The sequence below is a fragment of the Dasypus novemcinctus genome, chromosome 13 (genome assembly GCF_030445035.2).
Source record: "Dasypus novemcinctus isolate mDasNov1 chromosome 13, mDasNov1.1.hap2, whole genome shotgun sequence".
In the NCBI taxonomy this organism is placed as follows: domain Eukaryota; kingdom Metazoa; phylum Chordata; class Mammalia; order Cingulata; family Dasypodidae; genus Dasypus; species Dasypus novemcinctus.
The window spans coordinates 36,406,918-36,430,228 of record NC_080685.1 but is presented as its reverse complement, the minus strand read 5'-3'; the positions used below and the strand labels follow the sequence as shown (position 1 = coordinate 36,430,228).

Genomic DNA, 23,311 nt, shown 5'->3' with positions numbered 1-23,311 from the left:
CTCTCTGTATAAAAGACGTTTGAAAATCTTGTTCGGGGCTCGGGATTCAAACAGAAGTTCCCAAGTCCGGCCGGCCGTCAATAAACCATTTTTCCTTCTCAAAATCATTCCTGAGTCCTGGCCTCTCTATACTCAAATAATTGAACTTCTCTTAAATTCTACAACAGCATCAGTCCTGCAGAGTAGGAAGTACTGATTTCTTCTCATATTGGAAAGAGAAAACCAAAGCTCAGAAAGGTTAATATTTCCCTACAGTCACTTCCTTAAGAAATGGAATTGAAGGCAAATATTTAATCTTTGCAAACAGTGAAGCATTCTTCCCATTGATAAAATTTCCAGCATCCCCTTCCATAAGCATCTTGGAATATAATGATCTTTCCTTACTTTGGTCTTCATATCCCTTTAACAAAACATCAGGGAAAGACTGCTTTAAGTAGGGTTGAGTTGGAAGCAGATTTACTCCCATCACCCCAAATCACGTCTTCCTCTTTGATGCCCTTTTAAGATTAAAACGGTTTTATTTCCTTATTTTGTCAATGAAAACCATACATCTTGAGATTGGTTCCTTTTTCTCTCTTTCTTATGTTAAGTCCTCATTATAATTCTTCTTAGGAAGGAAATGAATGCACACTTGCCTTCCCAATTGCCCTCTGGCAGTGCTTTGAGCAGTAGCCTATCAGGTCCTGGGGAGACCGCCCTCCAGTTCAAGAGACCCTCTGGCTGTTCACTTCCCCCAGGGCCCTTTATGGGAAGAAGAAGCCCTAGACTGATTCAAACCCATTTTACGAATCAGGAACTTAAATCTCAGAGCAGGCGAGACATTTGAAAAAATAACTACCTGATTTTTTTTTAACACCTTTTATATACCAATCTTTATGGTTTGCTTCTAGAGCCCAGGTTTTATTCCTGACAACCTAACAATAGTCTTGCAAAGTAGCTATTATGCCCACTTTATAGATTTGATTCAGAGAGGTTAAATAACTTGTCAAGTCAGTGAGTTCACTGAGTCAGGTTTTGAACTCAGTTTTGACTCAGCAATCCAAACTCTTTCCATGATGCCATATCACCCCTTTCTGGTAACACAGCAAAACCGTCCCCTGTCCCTTCCACCCTGACTCTGATAGTTGAGCTGAAGCCCATAGTCTTCTTGGTTCCTTCTCATAGCCAAGGATGTCTTGTTTCCTTAGATTTTGGACTCTGGGGAAAAGATAAGTGGCACCATTCTTTTCCCTCTTTCCTTTGTTACCTCACAGTATGCAGGACAGGACAAAAAAACTTCCCTGTAGTTATGATGGTAAAGGTGGTGGTGGAGATGATGAGGATGGTGGTTATGGTTGTCATAGTGATGCTTCTAGTTATGGTGGTAATAAAGAAGGAGATGTAGTGGAAGTGTGGTGAATGTGGTGATGGTGGTGAATGTAGTGGTATTGGTGATGGTGGGGGTGAATGTGGTGATATTGGTAATGGTAGTGGTGAATGTGGTGGTATTGATGTGGGCTATGGGTGGAAGGCTCTTTGTCTCTTCAGAGATAACTAAGTTGTTTGACTTGTGGGTGTGGAACGGTAAGAGGCTACAGTCCTGCCCTTAGGGACAGTGGAACCGGCTCCAGTCCCAGGAAATGTTTAACAATGCAAGGGCTATAAACGTTAAGTATTTAGGGGAAATGCAAAAAGTAAATATGCTAAAAGCTTATCTAGAATGTCTGGAGTCCATGCTAAAAGCTTACCTAAGATGTGGAAGATATATGCTAATTGAAGCCTATTGAGAACTGAAACAAAGGGACCATTTGGCCTTTCCTCTCTGTATAAAAGACGTTTGAAAATCTTGTTCGGGGCTCGGGATTCAAACTGAAAGCTCCCGAGTCCGGCCGGCCGTCAATAAACCATTTTTCCTTCTCAAAATCATTCCTGAGTCCTGGCCTCTCCATACTCAAATAATTGAACTTCTCTTAAATTCCACAACAGTATTGGTGATGGTTGTGGTAGTTTTGAGTGTGATGGTTGTGGCAAATGTGGTAGTATTGGTGATGGTTGTGGTAAATGTGGTGTTACCGGTGATGGTGGTGGTGAATGCGGTGGTATTGGTAATGGTGGTGGTGAATGCAGTGGTATTGATGATGGTAGTGATAGTTTTGAGTGTGATGGTGGTGTTGATGGTAGCTGTGGTGGTGGTAACGGTGGTGGTTTGGCAGTGCTATCTTCAATGTAGGCCCAGAAATTCCCTTTGATATTATCAAAGATGTCAAGTTTGGCCCATGATCACTCACCTTTTCTTTTCTTTGGAGCTGTATACACCACAGAGTAGATAACACCTTCATCTCTCTCATTCTGGTGATGTTCTGGAAGAAGGAATGAGGCTTAAATAGAATCCACCTGACTCTCCCCCTCAAAGTTTTGGGTCCTCCTAAAGATACTTAAGGAGGGAAGCCAATTAGAGGCTCTGTCATGGTGATAACAGCTTCCCCAAGCCTGACAGTATTTAAACCAGAGGTTGGCAAAAACTTTTTCTGTAAAGGAACAGATAGTAAATATTTTAGGTTTTCCAGGCCATACAGTCTCTGTTGCAATTACTCAATGCTGCAGTTGTAGTGTGAAAGCAGCCACAGTCAATATGGAAACAAGTGTGGCTGTATTTCAAGAAAACTTTATTTACAAAAATAGGTGGTGGGCTGGGTTTGGCCTTTGGGCTATCCTTTGCTAACCCTTGGTCTAAACCCTGCCTTCTCTCCTGGCTCACTCTTCCCTCTCCCACTTCTAGCTCCACATTACTTGCTCCTCAAGCTCCCCCCAAAAGCCACCCATTTCCCTTCCCTGAATGATTCTGACTGCCTAGAGTCAGGACTAAAAGGTTTTCCTCTTTCTCTCCTTTAGATGCCCTTCTCCCCTTGATGGAGAGATCATGGTCCCATGGGAAAGACTTTCCCATTGGTATATGATTGGCACTATACTGTACCTGGGGCTGGGGTGGATTCTGGGGTGAACAGAGCTCTGGATGATACAAAGGTACAAGTCACTGAGCATCCATCCGAGAGCTGGGCAGTTTGTGGGGACAGAGAGCCTGGGAGAAAGTATGGCTAGTGGAGCCTGCTGGAAGTCTGAGCTCTGGTTTGTTTATAAAGATTCATTCACAGGTCTGGGCATAGTTAATTTTTATGAGATGTTTCCTTTAAAAAATACCCTAGAGGGTGGGTGGCTCACAAACTGGGAGGAAGCAGGGTCAAAAAGGATGGGTCACACCTTTGCCTGGAAAGGGCCCAGACCCACCAGTCAGGCTGTTTTCAGAAGGAAGAAAAGCTAATAATTTTGTCGATATGTCCCAAAGGCTGGGCCAGAAAATTTAAATACAGTGTCTACTTCATGTAAAATACCTAATCCAATGAAGCCTCCCTCCTTAATTCTCTGGTATCGTATATTTTTTACAATAGTCTTGCAATGGTTGATACTATTCTGGAGACAGAATTTTCATCCAGCTTTGTCTGATTTTTTTCTCAAAAGCACTACCTCTGTGATAGCAGGTACTTGCATAACTTTAAACATTAGTGTCAGTGGTAGGAATTGGGTCACATGTGGGTTTTAGAGCACATGGTTCATGTCTAGGACCCAAGAAGTACTCATTAACTCTAGCAGCAAGAAAACTTCAGAATCACCTGGTAAGATCTGTGAAAATGGCTCCTCCTAAGAGGGCAAGTATGGGACTCAGAGAGTCTTTGAGTATTAAGAATTTCCTAACACTCATTTGTCAGAGCTCCCTGAATTAAATGGAACTCTGTTCTATGGGAGGCTGGTCCAGTTCCTGGGAAACTCATCACAAATTTGTCTATTTGAATTAGTGAAACTAACTTTGGAGGTCTACAGAATGGACAGCAGGAGAGAGGGCAGCTGGGGAGAGGATATCCACTGGGGTGAATTGCTTAGATTAGAACGAGAATTTACTGAGCACCCACTGCGTGCCAATGTAATATATTATTATTATATATATAATGTATATATTGTTATAATATATAGTGGTGAGTATATCTCATCTCATTAACTTAAACCCTCACAATACTCTTAAGAGGGAGATAATTAGTGAGCCTTAGAATGAACTGGCCCAAGGTCATAGAACTAGTAAATAGCAGAGTTGGGACTTGAAGGTGGAGTTGTCTGACACCTAGACCATTGCTCGGTTGGCCCTCTATGTTTCCTTTCTTGTCAGTTAACATTTATTGAACATCCACATAGGGTATAACATTATACAAATGAATGCATGTAAACACGTGTGCACACACACAGTGTGGTTCTCATTTCTTCTTTCTCCTCTACTAGGGAGACCAGAACTTTGCTGAGTTTAATGAGAGACTGTTGCAACAGGCCTTGGTGTTTCTTCACTATCATATTCACAGCCACAGACTGTCTTTTGAATGGGAAGGTCCCTGACATGCATCACGTGTGACTCTAAGAATTCTTCTGTTTGTGCCTCTTCATGCCTGGGTTGCAGTAGTGTGAGTGCATCTCTGGGTGACTGTGAGCATGTGAGATGTTGTCTCAATGAGTGTATGATGGTGTCTGTATGTACTAGAAGAGGTAAGCATTTCTTCCTGTGCCTCTTTGTGTTGTGCGTGAAGAGAAGTCCTCCTCACACTGATCGCAACAGGAAAAGAAGGTAGCCGATCCTTTCAGGATTCCCAAAAGCCTGGTAGTGACTGGGATAGGGAATCAGCAGGAAAGTCAAAAGGAGTTACTCACCTGCTCTTCTCCAGGGTCTGAAATAACCCAGAAGAGCAGCAGCGATGATCATCAAGCCAAGCAGGCTGAGAGGCAGCCCAGGAACCAGCCATTTGGGGTGGCTGGGGGTGGACAAGACCTGAGGACCTGGGGAACAGGGGTGATCATGAGCACTGAGGACAAAATTCAGAAAAGCATCAGAGACAGGTCAGTCAGAATGACTGGCCACGGGGGAACTGACTGGGCTTGAGGAGGCTTGCAAATGTGAACGAAGGATGGCCCAAGGGTGTCGGCATGAATGGGCAATACCCCGATGACCATGGAACCCCATGACCCTCCCATTCTCTGTGGACCTCAGAGTTTCCCTGGCAGGTTTCACAGGATGGATGCTCCAGGCAGGGGCCTGAGCAGGCAGTGCGGTACCTACAGAGACCTCAGCTTTGTGCTGGATATGGAGGCACATATAGAGAAGAGTGAGATCTGACACTCCATTCCCCATGATTGGCTGGGGCTGAGAGCACGGTTGAGGGAAAATGCATACCGTCCAAGGAGAGCTTCTTGGGCTCACTCCTCTCTTTGGAGACACTGTTCTTGGCCTCACAGGAGTAGTTCCCGGCATCCTGCTCTGATGTCACTGGGAAGAGGAGGGAGGCGGCTCCACCCTGGGAAGCTGAGCCTTTGCCCAGGATTTTCTCATTGAGATAGAACTGGTACAGGATTGGAGGGCAGCCTCTCTGGACCTCACAGAGGAGCTCCACTGTGCTCCCTGAGGCAGGGCGGGTGGCCCCGTGTTGGATGGTGAGTAGAGGACGGGACACAGGCTCTGGGGCTGCACAAATGGGTTGGGAGGGTCAGTGGGACAACCAGGCCCTGGGCTGGGGATTCTACTCCCTCCTCCCTTAAGGACCCCTCTCCCACTCCCCATGGGACCCATTTCCTGTATCCCAGACCCCTGCGGAACTTCTCCCCTCCCTCACCCACTCACCCTGCACCCTAATCTCCAGCCGGGAGCTCTTTTTCTGGACCTGGCCATTGTCAGCGGCCACCTCACACCAGTAAATCCCAGAGTCTTCCTCCTTGGCTCTTGAGATCTGGAGCTCTGGTTGGAGGCCCCTGTTCTTCAAGATGCGGCCATCCTTGTGGAAGGAGAAGCGTAGCCGGGAGGATGACCTCTGGGGGCGCAGCCTTGTTTGACATCTCAGCATCACCAGGCTCCCCTCACAGAGATCAGGAGAGGGGACAGCGCTCAGCACAGGAGGTGGGAACAGCTCTGGGGAGAGGCAGGACCTGGGCTCAGATGAGCAAGTCCCTGGAGGCTGAGGACTGAGCTTCTGCACATCCCAGGCCACCACCCAGGCCCCAAACAGGAGATGTGTCCACCACCAGGGCCTGTCCTCCTGCCCTTGCCCACTAGCTCTGAAACGACTCCCACACAGCCCGAGCCCCTCTGGAATCCCGGAAAGTCAGAGCCAGACTGCCTTAAAGGTCATCTAGACCTGAGGGGGACGCCTGGCCCAGGGCCTCAGGGGGGTCAGTGGCAGGGCTGGTGCAGGGCCCTCCGACCCCAGGGCATCTCCCCACCTTCACCTGCTCCAGACAGGCTCTGTGGATGGGAGGGAAGGGGGTTTGGCCCAGCACAAAGGGCAGCAAGAAAGAGGGTCCTTCCTCTAGAGACCACGTCCCTGAGCAGCACCTGCTTCCCCACCCAGACCCATCTGGTGACTCACCCTGGACTTGAACCTTGACAGTCCCTGAGGTTTGTGTGCCCAGTTGTGGGACATGTGTCACCTGCCCACTGCAGCTGTACTGGCCACTGCTTTTCACTGTTGCTGTCCCCCTCCACAGAGGGTAACTGGCCTTAGAGGAATGAAGGACTTCTCCATCTTTGTAGAACTTCACCTGGGACAAGACTGCGTTCTTCCACTCCCAGCATTGCAGAGTCAGGGTGTCTCCTTCAAATACAGGGTTTGGCTGGACTTCAAGATGCAGCCAGACTGTGAGACACAGGAACAAGGGTCAACCCTGGTCCTGCAGGTCCCATCCATCCACTTTCCCCCTTCTTACCCCAGACCAAAGCCTCCCCTTGGATGGAGGCTCATGGATAGCACCTCCACAGCTGTCCCTGGTTAGTGGCCCTGGTCCTTTGTGCCAGCCCAGGGCCAGGGACCTGCTTTCCTTTACCCCCCTCTTTCTTCCCCTTCTTCCCTTCTCCTCTTCCCTTGTTATCTGTACTCTTCTTTCCTCCTAACCTTCCTTCTCCCTATGCCTTCTCTCTGGTCCTCTTCCTTCCCATCCTCCTTGTCTCCTTTTTTTTTCTTCAAACAAACCAATTTTATTGATACATATTAATGGAGCACAAATCCATCCAAAGGGTGTAGTCAGTGTTATTTGGTGTAATCACAGAGTTGTGAATTCATCACTTCAATCTTTCATAGAGTATTTTCTTTAGTCCCTTTTCCTCCTTTATATTGGACTTTCCTCCACCATCCTTGCTGAGTTGGGTTCAAGTTGGACTCATTCCATCCATTATCCTCATTCCTCCTGACCCAATTCCCACCCCCTAGATTGGCTTCTTATCCACCATTGCCCCAGTGTGACTCTGCAGCCTCCACATCTGCCTATAGCTGCACCCCCACCTGACAGGCAGGAGCAGAGGGTTGGCAGGGCCACAGCCTGGGTGCACTTTCTCTGTCTTCCTTGCCAGGGCTCCCCGTGGCCCAGCCTCTGTCTTCCCCATCAACAGGGAGTTTCATCTCCCTTCAAGGTTATGGTGGGGGGGAACCTGTACTCTCTGTCCTCACTCTCCAAATGCATTCCCTTCTCTGATGTGGATAAGATGAGAACTCCTAGGGACTCCAGCATCTTCTGCAAGGCAACTCCAGATGGGCTTGTCCCCAGGCCATACCTCTTTGACAAGCCAGACACCACCAGTCCCAGACACTTCAGGAAACAGGACTGATAGCCTGAGAACATGATGAATCATCCCGTAGGGGACTTTGAGGTGAGACCCAATATATACCTGTTCTGGGCACAAAGAATATAATCATCCTGTACCTAGATTTCCCTGGATCTTTAGGACCCACTTCCCTTACTCTGGATGCACTGACAATCACAGGTTCACTGAATGCTGGACCTGGCTCCCACATGTGCTCTTTCCAGCAAGGCTACCTGTTGGACATGTCTTTGGAGGTCGAGGAGTTTATAGGTCAGGTTTTTTTCCTGTTTAACAAAGCTCCGTGAAGGTCAGTGGGACTGAGCTAAAGAAAAGGAGGCTGGTTGGCAAAGGTGCCTGCTGAACACAAAAGGGAGGGCCAGGAGGGGCAGAAGAGGTGGAAAGGGAAGAATACAGGAGATCCAGAGCCACAGTGAGAGGCAAAGACAGAGGCCAAAGGCACTTTAAAGGGGATAGGACAGAGGCTGGGACTTGAGTCATCCTAGGACGACCCTTAGCTTTCAACCAGTGGCATCCTGGGTTTTTCCTCTTCCTGGGCACTGACCAAGCCTCCTGAGGAAGAGCCCAGTCTGGGGCTGCTCTGCAGATGTTGCTGGGGACCCAGTGATCCTGCCCTATCCTTATCCACTAGGTTTTAGACCAAAGACACACTGGAAGAGTGAAGGAGTGTTATTAAGACTCACCATGATTTCCACCACAGGGAACTGCAAGAGAACAAAGTGATAGGAATAGTTTAAGTAACAGAAATAACTTTCTGACAAGGAGCCTATTGCCTCAGCAACAGGTGTTTAGATGCATTCAATCACCCAACCACCCAACCACTCAACATTTATGGTGGATCCACTGCTTGGAATCCTCAGCCTCATTTAAGTTCAGATCTTGCCACCTCAGAAGGCTTTCCCTGGGGCACAATTCGAAGTATTCTCCCAAGTCACTATCACAACACCATACTGTGTTATTATCAGAGCACTTACTCTTTAAAATGATCTTACTCATTAATTTGCCTGTTTGTTATCACCTGTCTCCCTCTACTACAATGTAAGCTTCATGAGAGCAGGACCCTGCCTGCCATATTCCCTATTCCAGAGACCTGTGGCCAATAAGCATCGGTTGAATAAATGCATGAATGCTTGAACGCATGAATGCCTTTTTGTGCCCAGTCCTGCAGAGTGGGGAGCAAAAAGGTGAAAGCCATTGTGTTGGTTTGAAGCTATATGTACTCCAGAAAAACATATTTTTAATCTAATCCATTCCTGTGGGTACGAATCCATTTTAAGGATGACATTTTGATTAGCCTACTTCAGTAAAGGTGCAGTCCTCCCCAATGAGGATGGATCTTAATCCTATTGGAGTTGTTTATAAACAGAGTGAAATTCAAACACAGAGGGAGAAAACCATAGGAAGCAAGAGGCTGGACATCAATGGAATCTGGAGGAGAAGGGAGCGATCAGGACACACTGCCATGTGCCTTGCCATGTGACAAAGGAAGCAAGAATCACCAGCAGCCAGCCCCAGAATGCCACAGTCTTTAGGAAGAAAACATTCCCTCAATGATGCCTTGATTTGGACATTTTCCCAGCCTCAAACCATGACCAAATAAATTCCCATTGTTTAAGCTGGCCCATTTCATAGTATTTGCCTGACCAGCTTAGGAAACTAAAACAGACATACAACTAGACTCTTGCACTAATGTGCCTAAGGGTATTCCACCTCACCCACCACCATACAGAATAACCCAGATAACAAAGGCATGACTCAATTCCTATGGCCCAAACTGGTCACAGAGGTCTGGAGACTAGAGTCTGGGAGTGATCACACTGAGGGGCTCAGGTTTTCCTAGAGAAGTCTTTATTAAAATAGGCAGGACATGGACAGGCAGTGTGGATCAATGAAAGCCCTACAAACAAGTCAGATGCATTTCCCCCATGCTTGTACCTTGAACTCACTACGTTAATGCTTTTCATTGAACAAATGTGTGAGAATCAGTGACCTGGGAAAAGAGGCCATGTCACAAAATGGTGACAGATGATTTTTGACAGGTATGAAGACCCCAAGGGATAGAAAACCCTAAATTGAGGGTCACAGTCAGATATGAAGAATTGGGTACTTAGGTCAAGATGTGACACCATGAGTGTAGGTAGGACTGAAAACAGTCAACCCTGCCAAATCTCATGCATTTACTGGCATGTCATTGCTTACACGTTGCCCTAGGTGCTGAAAATGCTAGAATGGCCTTGGGAGGGGTATGTGAAAACCCTCTGTTCAACCACATGCTGTCATCCTTGCTGTCTACACTACTCTGGAAACATATGGTGCCTTTTCAGCTTAATTCTCTACTCATCTCGAGGTCAACTCAGTCATAGGTTCTCATATATATGCAGAACTATAAGAGTCTCTTTTATACCACCCACCTTACCCCCCGCCCTATCTTTTCCTAAGGGCTTGGGGTAGTGGAAAGATGTGGATCTGGGGACCAGATGGCATGGACTAGACTCATGAATCCACCTCTTTCTGTGTGACCTTGGACAAATTGCTTAAATTCAGAGGCCTTCAGAGTCCTTGCTCCATCTGTAAAATAGGCATGAGAAAGGGAGACATTTTTTCCTTACAGGTTAGTTATGAAGATTATATTGCCCCACTCACTGGAAAAGTGGTTACAATAATACTGAAACCAGAAAGAGCACCTGACCTGAGAGTAAATGAGAACTTACTCTGCAGTTAGGCCTTCCCCAGCTCCCCACAGGAAGATGATCTTATAGTTACAAAGAGCTGAACAAACAAGATTGAAGCTACTGAAGCTTATAACAGGAGAGAGGCATCCAGAGACCACAGAGTACTTCAAATGAACTCTGTCCCCAAATCCCTATGACCTACTGCCCAGCCTAGGATACAACCAAACCCATGCACTGTGATTACAGAACAACTGTCTGGAATCAAACAGCAGCCAATAGGGAACATAGAGAGTAGGGAACATTTGGCTCACAGCAATTCTTGTAAAAAGGACCCAGGGACCTAATTTTGCCATACACTGAAGGTGAGGCAACAGTATGATGACACAGCCTCAAAGAGGGGAGAGCCTTATTCTGAGTTACTTCATAGGGAAGAAATGGGGCAAATGAATGGAAATTATGGGGATCACTGGTGCAGATTTCATCTCAACATGAAATATCTCACAATTGAGCCCTTCCATGGTGGGAAAGGCTGCTTTGTCAAGCTGTGACTACCATGCTGCTGAAAGGGGAGGCAGAGGCCTCATGATGCTCAGCATAGATGCTGTGGATGCATGTGAGGGACGGGTCCAGCCTTGGGAGTGAAGTTGGCTCATTTCCTAACTTTACGTCTTTTGTGTGTAGCTGTATACCAGCCTGTTTAATGACAGGGCCCCTAGCCTCTAGGATCCCTGATAGCCAGTAATAGCAATAGCCACCATTCATTGTGTGATCATGCCCTGCCAGGCATTTTAAATGAATTATTATTTTCCAGTTTCACCAGATTAAACTCTACCTTCATCCAGACTAGAAATCGGATGACAAAAGCATGGGGTTTGACATCAAAGGGAGTTGGGTTTGCACCTTGGGTTTGCTCTTGTTAGTAGGGCTATTCTGGGCAAGTTTCTTCACCATTTGAACCTCATTTTTCTTAACTGTTCAGTGGTGATACAAACACCTGCCTCCTAAGGCTCTGAAGATTAGAAGAGATCATGTCCACACTACAAAATAGGCATTGGATGCTTTTTTCTTTTTTTCCATGTCTCTGTGTCCATATCTGAGAGGAAATAGCAGCTCTGCACATAAGATAACTCTTTCATTCACATCCAGTTATGGAGTCTGCATCTTGGATTGATTTTCTGGGGTGCCTGAGCTTCAAGTCTGACCTGATAACGCCTGGATTGTCCATCACACTGTCCACCAGTCAGTCAATCATTGACTCTAATCTTTCTCTTTTCCTTTGCTCTCTCCCAGTCAGATCCTGGTTTCCAGGCTGGGAAACTCTTTGATTTTATTTAGCATAGGGCATCCTTCTATAGGATATGGCAGTTTGCCCTTGGGAACCCTTCATTTGGAGTATTTTCGAGCAGTAGGCCATCTTGTCCCTGCTCTGACTGTAAACTTTAGACCTTCTCACCTGTCCAAATGCTTTTGCTTAGACCATACAAAGTAGTACAGTGCTGTTGCAAATTCCCACAAACTCTGTCCAAGAAGAGGTCATAATTATTTAGGATGTTTGCTTGTCTGGCTTAATTGAAGCAAACAAGTAAATAAGCAAATTACTGGAGCCACGTTTAAAATGAAAAGCAGGTCAGGTCAGAAACTAAAGGAAAGTGGTGTCTATGCACAAACTTGTTCCTTTTAAGTGTAGCAAGGTGATACTGGCTGAGACTGAGTTGGATCTGGATGAGCACAGTGAATCCCCTTCCCCCTGCAATCCTCTATCCTTCGACCAGGCCTTCAGTCATCTATATGAGTCACTGGACTGGGGAGAAGTGGGTCAGAGAAGAGAAAGACATCCATTAGAGAAAATAATTTGAGTCCCCAAAGCAAGTCCCAAGGACCAGGTGGACTTGTCCCCCCCAATAGAGAGGGGAATTAGGCAGAAGAGGGTCAATTTCATGATGGCTTTGGATACATCAAATCTTCTTGACCAGGTAAGAACTCGGGTGAGCCAACCATTGTTGACTAGTTCTAAGAAGAAGCTTGCAGCATCATAAATATATATCACCCTGTAAAACCCCAACTTTCATCATTGAGGAAAATATATCCAACAATTGTTCTCCTATTTCCCTGATTTTCCCTGTGCTCCTTGGCAGCCTCCTTCCCTTCAGCATCTTCATTTTCCCTTCAAGGCATCCCTGATGACTATCTTTTTTCTTTTCTTTCTTTTTTTTAAAGATACATAGATCACAAAAACTATTACATTATAAAATACAAGAGGTTCCCATATACCCCCCCCCCCCACATCCCCACTCCTCCAACATCAACAACCTCTTTCATCCTTGTGGCACATTCATTTCATTTGGTAAATACATCTTGGGGCACTGCTGTACTGCATGGATTATAGTTTACATTGTAGTTACACCCTCCCACAGTCCATTTAGGGGATTATGGCAGGATATTTAATGCCCAGCTGATGACTATCTTAACCTGATTTCATAAACCTTATTTCACCGGGTAAATATGTTATTGGTAAGCAAGGGGGCTTCAGAATGTGCTATTTCTGCCTCTATTCAGTTTTGACACATCAAAGAGATGCCCTGCCAAGGACTCAGGGTGATGGCATAGGAAGCACCTGAAGTCACCCACTGTACTCTGCATCTCTCCCAAGCAAGCCTATGTGTAGGTACCTGACTCGAGCTCCATCCCACTTGAATTGAGAAAGAGGAGAGCTTGAACATCATGTCCTGGGGATGACTTAAAGGTCCCTGGTGCCCCAAGGGGGCATACTCACTCTTGGTGACTTACCAAGGAGCAGCAAAATTGTCCAGAGCAGCATGGGGCCTGCAGAGCTTGTCTCAGTGGAGGGAACACAGGACCGACTGAAAGCAGAGGTCTAGGCTGGGGGCCAGCATCTAGGCCACAGGCTTAGGGGTGGGTGGGTGACTCTTCCGTACTGGGTGGTGTCACTGCTTGATAGTTTAAACAGAGGAAGTAGGGAAGGAACTTTAAAAGCTTGCATGAAACTGCTGGGGTAGGAGACAGATGGGGGTCACCGCAAGAGGTCTGGCTCCTCAGAACCTCTCGGCTACTTTGTCCGCACTAGAGTTGACACCTCTGCCGCATCGTGCTTCTGGTTTCGCTAGGTTCCAGCAGCTTGAGTGTGTGAACTGCATTCTGACTTCTCGTTCAAAGACTTTTGAGAGGCTGTTGAAAATTGACTTTTTGAGCTAAGCTGACAGTGCTCCGTCTCCTTGGGGATGAAGGAGACCCTAGGGGAGGACAGTTGCTGCCCAGGTTAGGAATCTTCTGGGATGCAAACTGACCTTCAACTGAGACTGGGAGGGGATACTCTCAGGGAATTGTGGGGCCCAAAGGAGGTGTGTGTGTGTGTGTGTGTGTGTATGTGAGAGAGTGTGTGTAGTAGAGAGGGGATTCTTATCCAGAAGAAGCTTGAAGCCCAGGGGCCCTCATGACTCAGGGTCAGCTGGCAGACGAGCAGCTAAGAGGGATAGTGGCTTTGGAGTATGGGAAAAGCCAGTCCCACTCCCTGGACTTGGGGTGGGGGAGCGAGGGTGAGGGGCAGCTGTGGCTATGGAGGCAGCATGGTGCAGTAACCAAGACCCTGGACCCTGGAGCCAACCACCCGAGTTTGACTCCTAGGTCTGGATATTAATCTGTGTCTAGACCTTGGTCAAGTTACTTAAACTTGAGGTCAGTCTGGGTCTTGGAAGTCTCATCACCTGGGCAGTCAGGGTCATTGTCACCAAAGTTAATAAATCATTACAGCCACATCATAGGGTAGTTATGGAGGTTAAATGAGATAAAAACATGAAGATCTCTTCGACAGCACTGTCTAATGCAACTTTCTGTGATGATGGAGATGTTCTCTGGGCTGTCCTGTTCAGTAGTTAATAGCCACATGTAGCTAGTGAGCATAGGGAATGTGCTTAGCGAGATGGAGGAACTGCATTTTCAGTTGTGTTTACCTTATTGGACATCTCCAGCTTGCAACAATGCCTGGCAAGGAGTAAGAGCTTGATAAAGGTTAGATATTGTTCTAAGGGTGTGTCAGGAAGCTTTGAGCCACAAGAGTCTCCTTCCCAACCTTAGCTTTTACCAGTGAGGCCCAGAGAGGTGAAGTAATTTGCGCTGTCACTCAGTTACAAAGTCTGCTGGGGTTGAGACCTCATCTCTTGTTGGAACTGGAGGCCAATGAATAACTGGAGATCATCTATCCGAAAGAGAAGAGAAATTGAGAAATGTGTCCAAAGTCTAGAATTTAGGACATAAGCTGAATAAAACAAGCAAGGAGAGAGATGCTGACCCAGAATAAATCCTGGGCCTGGTGCACAGGGGACCGGAAATGTCCTGAGGCATCTGTCATCACCCCATTTCCTTCCTTTCCCTTCCAGAGCAAATGGAGAGAACACAAAAGGGCCAAAGGAAGAAATTTTGTTTGTGTCTTGTCTGCAGTGACCCCTAGTGGCTACTTGGACAACAATTTCTTAAGGAGAGAATCTTCATTAACACCGAAACGTCATTCTGTGTCTGTCCATCAATTTCTATCCATCTATTCGTTCACCAATCCATCCAGCTTTTGGTGTTGTTGTTTTTCAGCACTTGCTCTGTGCTCTGTCCATCCTTGCCTCCAGGGCCTAGTGGAAGAGACAGGCATATGCTTGCTATAGTCTTTGTTCTTCTTAAAGCACTTTTTTCATGCACTGTACTGTATTTATTTTACTGTCATTCTCCTCCCAGCCTGGGATCTTCTCACAGGGAAGGGCCAAGTCTAGTTCATCTTTGTGTTTCCAGGCCTAGCACAGTCTGAGGTTCAGGATACACCAAAATATACCTGCTAGAAGAGTTCTGAAGTCAGAAAGTTCTGAGTTCTAATCCTGATGCTGTTGTTTACTAGGTGTGGGATATGGGGCAGTAAAGTAATCTTATTAAACCTTAGATTTTCAATCTGCAACATGGTGAAAATGGCACCCACTTTCTAGGGTTGTGGAGAAGATTACATGCTTGCACACACAATGTCTTGTACATTCACCCCTCCATGTAATGTATTTTTAATCTCATCCACCAATGTCTCTCATTCCCATAAGGTCTGTTACTTTTCTTTGCAGGCTTTCAAATTGTTTTTAAGCTTTCCCAGTGTCTTAATATCCTTTATTTCTTTAGTCTTATTTTCTTTAAATTCCTTGAAGTATACACAGTGAACGGACACAGAGAACAGACAACTGGGGTGGGGGGATGGAAGGGAAAATAAATAAATAAATAAATAGATAGATAAAATAAATAAATAAATGTTTAAAAAAATTCCTTGAAGTGATTTAGGAGAGTTTTGTGATTATCATAGGTTAATTGTCTTAAATTCTGTATCTCTTCGGGATATTTCGCTTGCCCTTTCAGCTGGGCCATCTCTTCCTGTTTCCTAGTATGGCTTATAATTTGTTGCTGATGTCTAGCTATCTGAATGTGTTGCTGAATTTACTCTGATGTCTTCTCATTTCTTTCTTTGACTATTCCCTCCCCCTCCCCCATTTCTCTCTGATATTTGGTTCAACTTATTCTCAGTCTTTAAAACTGCCCAGCTTAAGTTTTCAAAATTTGGCCAGAGATTCACTAGTGGGGAACAGATTTTCTCCTAGGGCTTGGATAGAGTGTGTGCAGTTTTTTTCTATGCAATTTCCAGACCTGCAGGTAGGTGGTGCTAGTTAGCGCACCTTTCCACTGAAGTGTTTCAGTCTGGGCTTTCCTGTATTTCTGTGGTGAATCTCCAGACCTGAGATTCAAAGCCAGCTCTGCTGGCCAAATTCCCTGAAGAAAAACACCTTGACCTCCCCTCACTTTTTCCTTGAAACAGCTGACAGGGAGGAGGATAACTGCTCCCCTTTGTCAGCTGCAGTGAGCCAGGTATATTACCCCAGCTTAGTATCTTGGAGGTAGGGGAGGGTAGCCCTTTATACTTCCACAGGGGCTTGGCAACTCACGTTTGTCATTTTGGCTTCTTTGTCTCTCTGTCACTCACCTTCCTGGGAATTGTGTAGCAATCTTGGTCTGCTGATCCTCAAAGTAGGTCCCTTGCACATCTTTTGGCTCTTTCTCCATTGTTTTTGTGAGGGCATTCCGCTCTGCCTGTTAGTCCCTCACCATCTTCCCACAATCCTCCTACTGCTCCATTTGAAGTTGGATTCTCTCCTTATATCTTAGGCACCTTATTCTACTAGTGCTATGCTACTCTTTATGCCACACTTCTCTTGCCCATGAGTTCATTCACTCCATCGCAGCTGGCTCTTTCCCATGGATGCTCCTGAAAGATGTTCAAGTCCCTTTAATCTTAAAACCAAACTGAACCCAACCAAACAAATAACCCTTCCCTTGATGCCACGTCCCCTATTAGCCCTTCAGAGTGAAAGAGTAGTCAGTGCCAGACTTTGCCAGTTGGTCTCTGGAGACACAATGATATGCTTTAAATAGTTATGGATGTTAAGATATTGATCTTCTCAGCCCTGAAGGTGGCTGGGTAGGGCCACTCTCCAGCTGAGAGCAACTTTGCTCCAATATCTCATTGTGCCAACTAAATATAATTTTCTTTGTGTGTCATGACATGAAAAGGTTTGGGAAGCACTGGTGTCTATTCTTCCCTCTCACTCACCCCTCAATCCATTCCAATCCAGCCTCCTTCACGTCTCTAGCATATCCATTTTTGTACTCATTCTATTTGACTGCATAACACATTGTTACTGCTAACCCCTCCCTCCTTCTTTACACATCTTCATCCATTCTGGGACACTGCTGTCCTCTCCTGGGGCAGCAGTTCATGAGACCATTAAAACACATTTTCACTCGGGAAAAGAAAATTAGGATTAGGGTTAGTGTTAGTGTTAGGGTTAGGGTTAGGGTTAGTAGGTTAGGGATAGAGTTAGGGCTCAGGCTGTCCCTCCCACTCTCTGCAGGGTCAGTCTCCTCTGGTGACTTTGAATGAATTCTTCAGACACAAGTCACAGACCTTTCCCCCTTTTCACTCTGTTTTTTTAATTTATTTTTTGGCTAAATATTCTCATCTGTGTCCATAGTTTAAATGATCACTTTTCATCGAACAAATCCCATATTTATCTTTTGGGCTCAGATGATAACTGCATTTCAGATTGGAATATCCACCAAGGTACTTGAGAGATGCTCTTGGAGGTCTCAGAGGCTCCTTAAGCTCAGCATGTCAAGAACAAGCCAAGATTCTGCCTCCCACCAGGTCCTTTTCTGGGGTTTCCTACTTCAGCCAACAATCCCACTCCCCACCCTGGTATGTGAGTCAGAAACCTGGGTGTCATGACTCCGATTTGTTCCAAAGAGCCACCCTCCACTGCAAAATTAGCTCCCCAAAAATGTCCCCATTGATGTGATCCTTTGGATTATAGTTATTGTGTGTGTGCATGTGTACTTGATATTTTCCTTATTTGCTACCTCCCTGCTGCCTACCCCCACCCCGACCTTTCCTGCTCATTTTTTTATTTCACCGTATCTATCTTTCATTGCAGAAACTTCCTGACCACTATCCCACATCCCACAAGGTTAGGTCAACATATATTGCCTGTATTACTATTTTTATAACCTGTTTAACTGTGTATTTCCCCAGAGCATTGCAACCTTCTTGAGGGCAAGGACCATGCTTACCTTGCTCTTTGCTTTACCTTCAATGACTGGCACAGAGTGTGTGTTCAGCAAATGTGAGCTGGATGGAGACTGAGGTGAAGTAGATGCCCCCTCTTCCAGGTCCTGTTTACACACAGTCACCACCAGCACGGTGCATGCCGAATTGAGAGCTCATCTGCTCTCCTTCTGGTCCCTTGTTCTCTTACTCTCTTAGTCATAAAGAGGTGGATTTTAGGGTGAGACTTCTGTACCTAAAGATAGGTGGTTGACTCTGACTTAGGTAGTAACCAAATTAATTCAGTACCTTTATTCCTTCAATTAGTGGAATGTGCTGGGTTTCTAGTTCTTCGCTTCATCACAAGAAAATTCAGAGAAGTGCCAGTTTAACAAGACCAGTAACAAGAGATTATTGAGAAACGAGAAAGAAAGAGAGCACACACCTGAGGCACGGGTGCGTTTGTGCTACAGGGTGAGACGTGTGCTTGGGGCCCTAGAGCCGGCCTTTGCAAGGCCTTTCCTCCTCCCCTCTTGCCATATTAAGGAGGGGTCTCAGCTCTTTGCTATCCTGATTGGTTACTTTTCTACCCTCACTTTTAGCTTCCAGGGAGCCAATAGGAAGGCCTTTCTGTTTGACATTATCTGGGGCTTCTTTTGAGCCCAGGAGTTTCAAATGGGACCTGGTGACCAGGGTCTTGGTGGGCTTTTTGGCTGTAATGGTGGTTATGGTTTTGTTCTTAAGTAGCTGCCTTCCCTCAGGGCAGGGTCATGATGATGGTCTTACTAGGGGGTCCCAGCTGTAATGACTTTATTGTACCAGCCATCTTCCCATGTTTCCTATACTAACCTGCCTTGCTTCCTGCATGACAGTGGTAGATTAGCATTTTTTTGGAGGGTCTTCAATTTAATCTATGCTGTTCCTTTGATGGACAACTCCATCCTCCACTCTGTTTCCTTTCTTTTAATTTCATACATATTCTTTATGTCCTTTGCGTGTATCTTCTTAGGCAGCATGTTAAAAATTTTCAGTTGTGCTTAGGATAGGAGAGCCTTGACTTGAATCCTGTGGTTACCCAGAGCAGCCTTAGAAATTAAGGAATGGGGAAAGCGGACTTGACCCAGTGGTTAGGGTGTCCATCCACCACATGGGAGGTCCGCGGTTCAAACCCTGGGCCTCCTTGGCCCATGTGGAGCTGGCCAATGCATAATGCTGATGTGCACAAGGAGTGCCCTGCCACGCAGGGGTGTCCCCTGTGTAGGGGACCCCTACACACAAGGAGCAGGCCCCGTAACTCCATAAGGAGAGCCACCCAGCATGAAAGAAAGTTCAGCCTGCCCTGGAATGGTGCCGTACACACAGAGCTGACAGAACAGCAAGATGATGCAACAAAAAGAAACACAGATTCCCATGCTGCTGACAACAACAGAAGTGGAGAAAGAAGAACATGCAGCAAATAGACACAGAGAACAGACAACTGGGGGTGGGGGAGAAATAAATAAAATAAATAAATCTTTAAAAAAAAAAAAGAAATTAAGGAATGGCTCCATAGAAGGGACTGAAAAAGGATGGAGGCTCATTCTTCCCTGGAGATTGAGGAAGAAAAGCATATATAATTAAGGTGATAAATTGAATTTTTTGGGTTCTCTGTTTCCCACTGTCAGACAATTTATTTCATGCATTTATATAGAATGCACAAAATGGGTCAGATTTAATTTTTTTTGACTTATTTTCTCCTTCAATTCCTAGGTAAAAGCAGAACCCAGATGGAAATGGAACACCTTAAGAACTGTGTATCTAGAGTAGGTGGTAGTAAAGGATTTGTGCTCTGGACCCTGTTAAGAGACAATCATGAGCAAGTAAACATTTTTTAAAAAAGGAATGAGGTATCTGGGAGAGAGTAAGGGGTTTGTAATCAGACAAACCTGAGTTAGAATCTAGCTCAACCACATAATATTTGTGGGCCTTGGATTCCATTCTTTCTAATGTTTTCTCCCTAAATTATTCTACTCTGCATTCATTCCCTTTACTCCCTCCTGCCATGAATTTCTCTTTACTGGATTGATTCGATTTGCACATGAACACATGCAAATAGCTTTCAAAGCAAAACCAAGCTTTCCCTTTTGCCTTACTCATCTCTTGCAGCTTCCACCCGTTTCTCTCCTCCCTTCCTCTCCATGTGTCTTAAAACAGTCACCCACTCTCACTGCCTCCTCTTCCACAATTCCTACCCACTTCCCAATCATCTAAGAACTGACTTCAGTCCCCACCATTCCTCTGAACTGCTTTTCAAAGTCACAATGATTTCTGTGTTGCCAAATCCACTTATTTGGCCGCTCAGCAGCATTTTCAGCAGCTGAGCACTGCCTTCTGTTTGCAACACATCTTCTTGGCATCCATCCCCATCCCCTGCTCCTGATTTGCCTCCTGCCTTGCCCTCATCATTAGTCTGTTTGCTTGATCTCCTCTTCTTCCCGATGGCAAATATAGGCATCTTCATAGTGCAGCCCTGGGCTCTCTCCTCATTTCCAAGGCCTCCTTAAGAGTATCGGTATGGAGAAAGTAGCCATGGTGGCTGCTGGGGGTAGGGACTGGGAGGAAGAGATGTGATGTGGGGTCATTTTTGGGACTTGGAGTTGTCCTGGGTGGTGGTGCAGGGACAGTTACCGGACATTGTATGTCCTCCCATGGCCCACTGGGTGAACTGTGGGAGAATGTGGGCTATGATGTGGACCATTGACCATGAGGTACAGCGGTGCTCAGAGATGTATTCACCAAATGCAATGAATGTCTCATGATGATTGAGGAGGTTGTTGTTATGGAGGGAGGAGTGGGGTGAGGGGGATGGGGAGTATATGGGGACCTCATATTTTTGTACTGTAACATTAAAAAAATAAATAAAGACAAAAAAAAAGAGTATATGGGAAAGAGCATGGGATTTGGAATCAGATAGACCTGGGTGACTTGAAGACACATGCTGAAACCATCCAAATTCATCCACATTCTTTTTTTTTTCTCTCCCCTTCCCGCCCGCCCCGACCCTGGTTGTTTGTTCTTTGTGTCTATTTTGCTGCATCTTCTTCTTTGTCCACTTCTGTTGTTGTCAGCAGCACGGGAATTTGTGTTTCTTTTAGTTGCATCATCTTGTTTTGTCAGCTCTCCATGTGTTTGGCACCATTCCTGGGGTCTTTCGCGCTAGGCGGCTCTCCTTACGGGGCGCACTCCTTATGCGTGGGGCTCCCCTATGTGGGGGACACCCCTGCATGGGACGGCACTCCTTGCGTGCATCAGCACTGTGCATGGGCCAGCTCCACACGGGTCAAAGAGGCCCAGGGTTTGAACCTTGAACCTCCCATGTGGTGGATGGATGCCCTAACCACTGGGCCAAGTCTGCCACCCTCATCCACATTCTTATCCCTTAACCTGACTGGTGTCTTTTGTGGACTTTGACCTGCATATACAACTGCCCGCTCTACATCTCCACTTGGAGAGTTAGTTCACAAGCATCTCAAAACTATCATGTCCAAAATTAAACTCTTCATCCCTCTCCTCCTTGCTGGGAATAAACAAAGAAATCTTTGTTCCATGCTTCGCCTTCCCCATCAGGCTTTCTCATTTCAGTAAATAGCTCCACCAGTGGCCAAACAGAAACCTCAGAATCATCCCTATGTAGAATCAATTACCAAATTCTACTGATTCCTCTCAAAAAGATCATTAAAATCTACCTTATTCTCTCCATCTGTGCTGCCACCCTTAGTGTGGAGTCCCCAACACACCTTGTCTGTTACCATAAAAGCCTCTTAATTCCTTTTCTGCATTCACCAAATGCAATGAATGTCCCATGATGATGAAAGAGGTTGTTGATCTGGGAGGAGTGGACTGAGGGGTGTGGGGGTATATGGGGACCTCTTATATTTTTTGAATGTAACATTTAAAAAAATAGAGAAAAACAAAGTGTATTGAATTAATGAATAAATGAACAGTCTTGCATGTCTCTAGGTTCCTCACATGCAGAATTTGTCCAGAATTTGCAGAATCTGTATATGAATGGAAGCAAATATGCTGCAAGTTTAGGTGAGTTCATGACCATATCACTCTCCAAGATTACTACTGATTCACATGTACTGTATTCCCTTAGCTTTGCCAACTTAGTATTTCAGTGTATGTGCATGTGTGTTTGTGTGGGTGTTTGTGTAGGCCCAATATGAGGTAGATGACTCAAATCTTATTGTTTGAATTTGCATTTCCTTGATTCCTTTCTGATTCGCCCAACCTGGGATTCTGTCTTCCTCTGTGCCTTCTTATCAAATTAGCAAAATTGGGAAGTGGTGGGTTTAAGGTCACTCACAAGGCTGCAGGCTGACTCCTGAGTGGTCCTGGCACCCACCATCCATTCCTAGCCTCTCGCTGTCCCTGGAGAGATTTAAACACAAGTGCCAGGTCAGATCTGGGACCCCCCAAGACCGAAGAGCAGACAAGGCATGGGGACTCAGGGTCATCATCCTTGTTGAGTCCTGCCTTGACCTCTGACGGCAATTGTGTGGAGTAGTAAAAGGCACTCTGGGTGCCCTGACCTGGGGTGTTATTCTCTAGATCTTCAGAGAGGACATCACCGGGGCTCAAGGAACCCTGGATTTTGCTGCTGCCTTGACTCCTGTGGGGCTAGATCTCTCTGGAGTTCCCAGTGCTTTGTATCACACATGGAGTGCCACAAAAACATGGCTTCCGCTTGTAGGAAAACATGCCACCTGGTCTGCTTGGCTGCTCTGTACTTGACAAATCAAGTGCTATTTGGAGATGGGAACGCAGGTTGGAAAGGAAGGGGAGAGACATAATGGAAGAGCATGGTGGGCAGTGGGGGTGCAACTGGAGTAGAAAGTTTGAACTCACAGAGAACCCCTTGACCTTGAGACAATAGGGAGAAATACCAGAGCCCTGGGCTGAGGGTAGCACCAAGGCTCATTGTTTCTGTGGACTTTTAAAACAGATTTCTGGAGTATGGTAATAGCCCAAGATTAAAAATGGGACACCAGTCAATCAGGCAGAGTAGTGGGTGTGTGGGAGCCAGTGACAGCCACCATCTGAAAAACATAAATTTCTAGCACATAGGGATGGCACTCACTTGAGATCCTTTCCCATTTGAAAAGCATTAAAAAAAATCATAACCAGTGCATTAGTCTGTCAAAGGGGGGTGCTGATGCAAAATACCAGAAATCAATTAGTTTTTATAAAGGGTATTTATTTGGGTAGGAATTTACAGGTACTAGGCCATAAAGCATAAGTTACTTCCCTCACAAAAGTTTATTTTCACCTGTTGGAGAAAGATAGCTGCCAATGTCTGATGGTTCAGGC

General features: G+C 45.8%; 2 protein-coding genes and 1 long non-coding RNA gene across 3 annotated transcripts in view; 1 reads left to right on the top strand and 2 right to left on the bottom strand.

The window, feature by feature from the left end:
- Positions 1-23,311, top strand: part of LOC111763539 (V-set and immunoglobulin domain-containing protein 8-like) — a 146,313-nt gene that overhangs the window by 61,968 nt on the left and 61,034 nt on the right.
- LOC105745887 (Fc receptor-like protein 6) overlaps positions 1-23,311 on the bottom strand; it is a 304,798-nt gene that overhangs the window by 264,289 nt on the left and 17,198 nt on the right. The window lies entirely within an intron of this gene.
- On the bottom strand, positions 6,438-13,180 carry LOC101436671 (uncharacterized). Its single transcript, XR_011645315.1, has 3 exons — positions 13,117-13,180; positions 8,341-8,361; positions 6,438-6,698 (listed from the first exon to the last, which is right to left on the bottom strand). It is a non-coding gene; the product is annotated as an uncharacterized lncRNA (long non-coding RNA).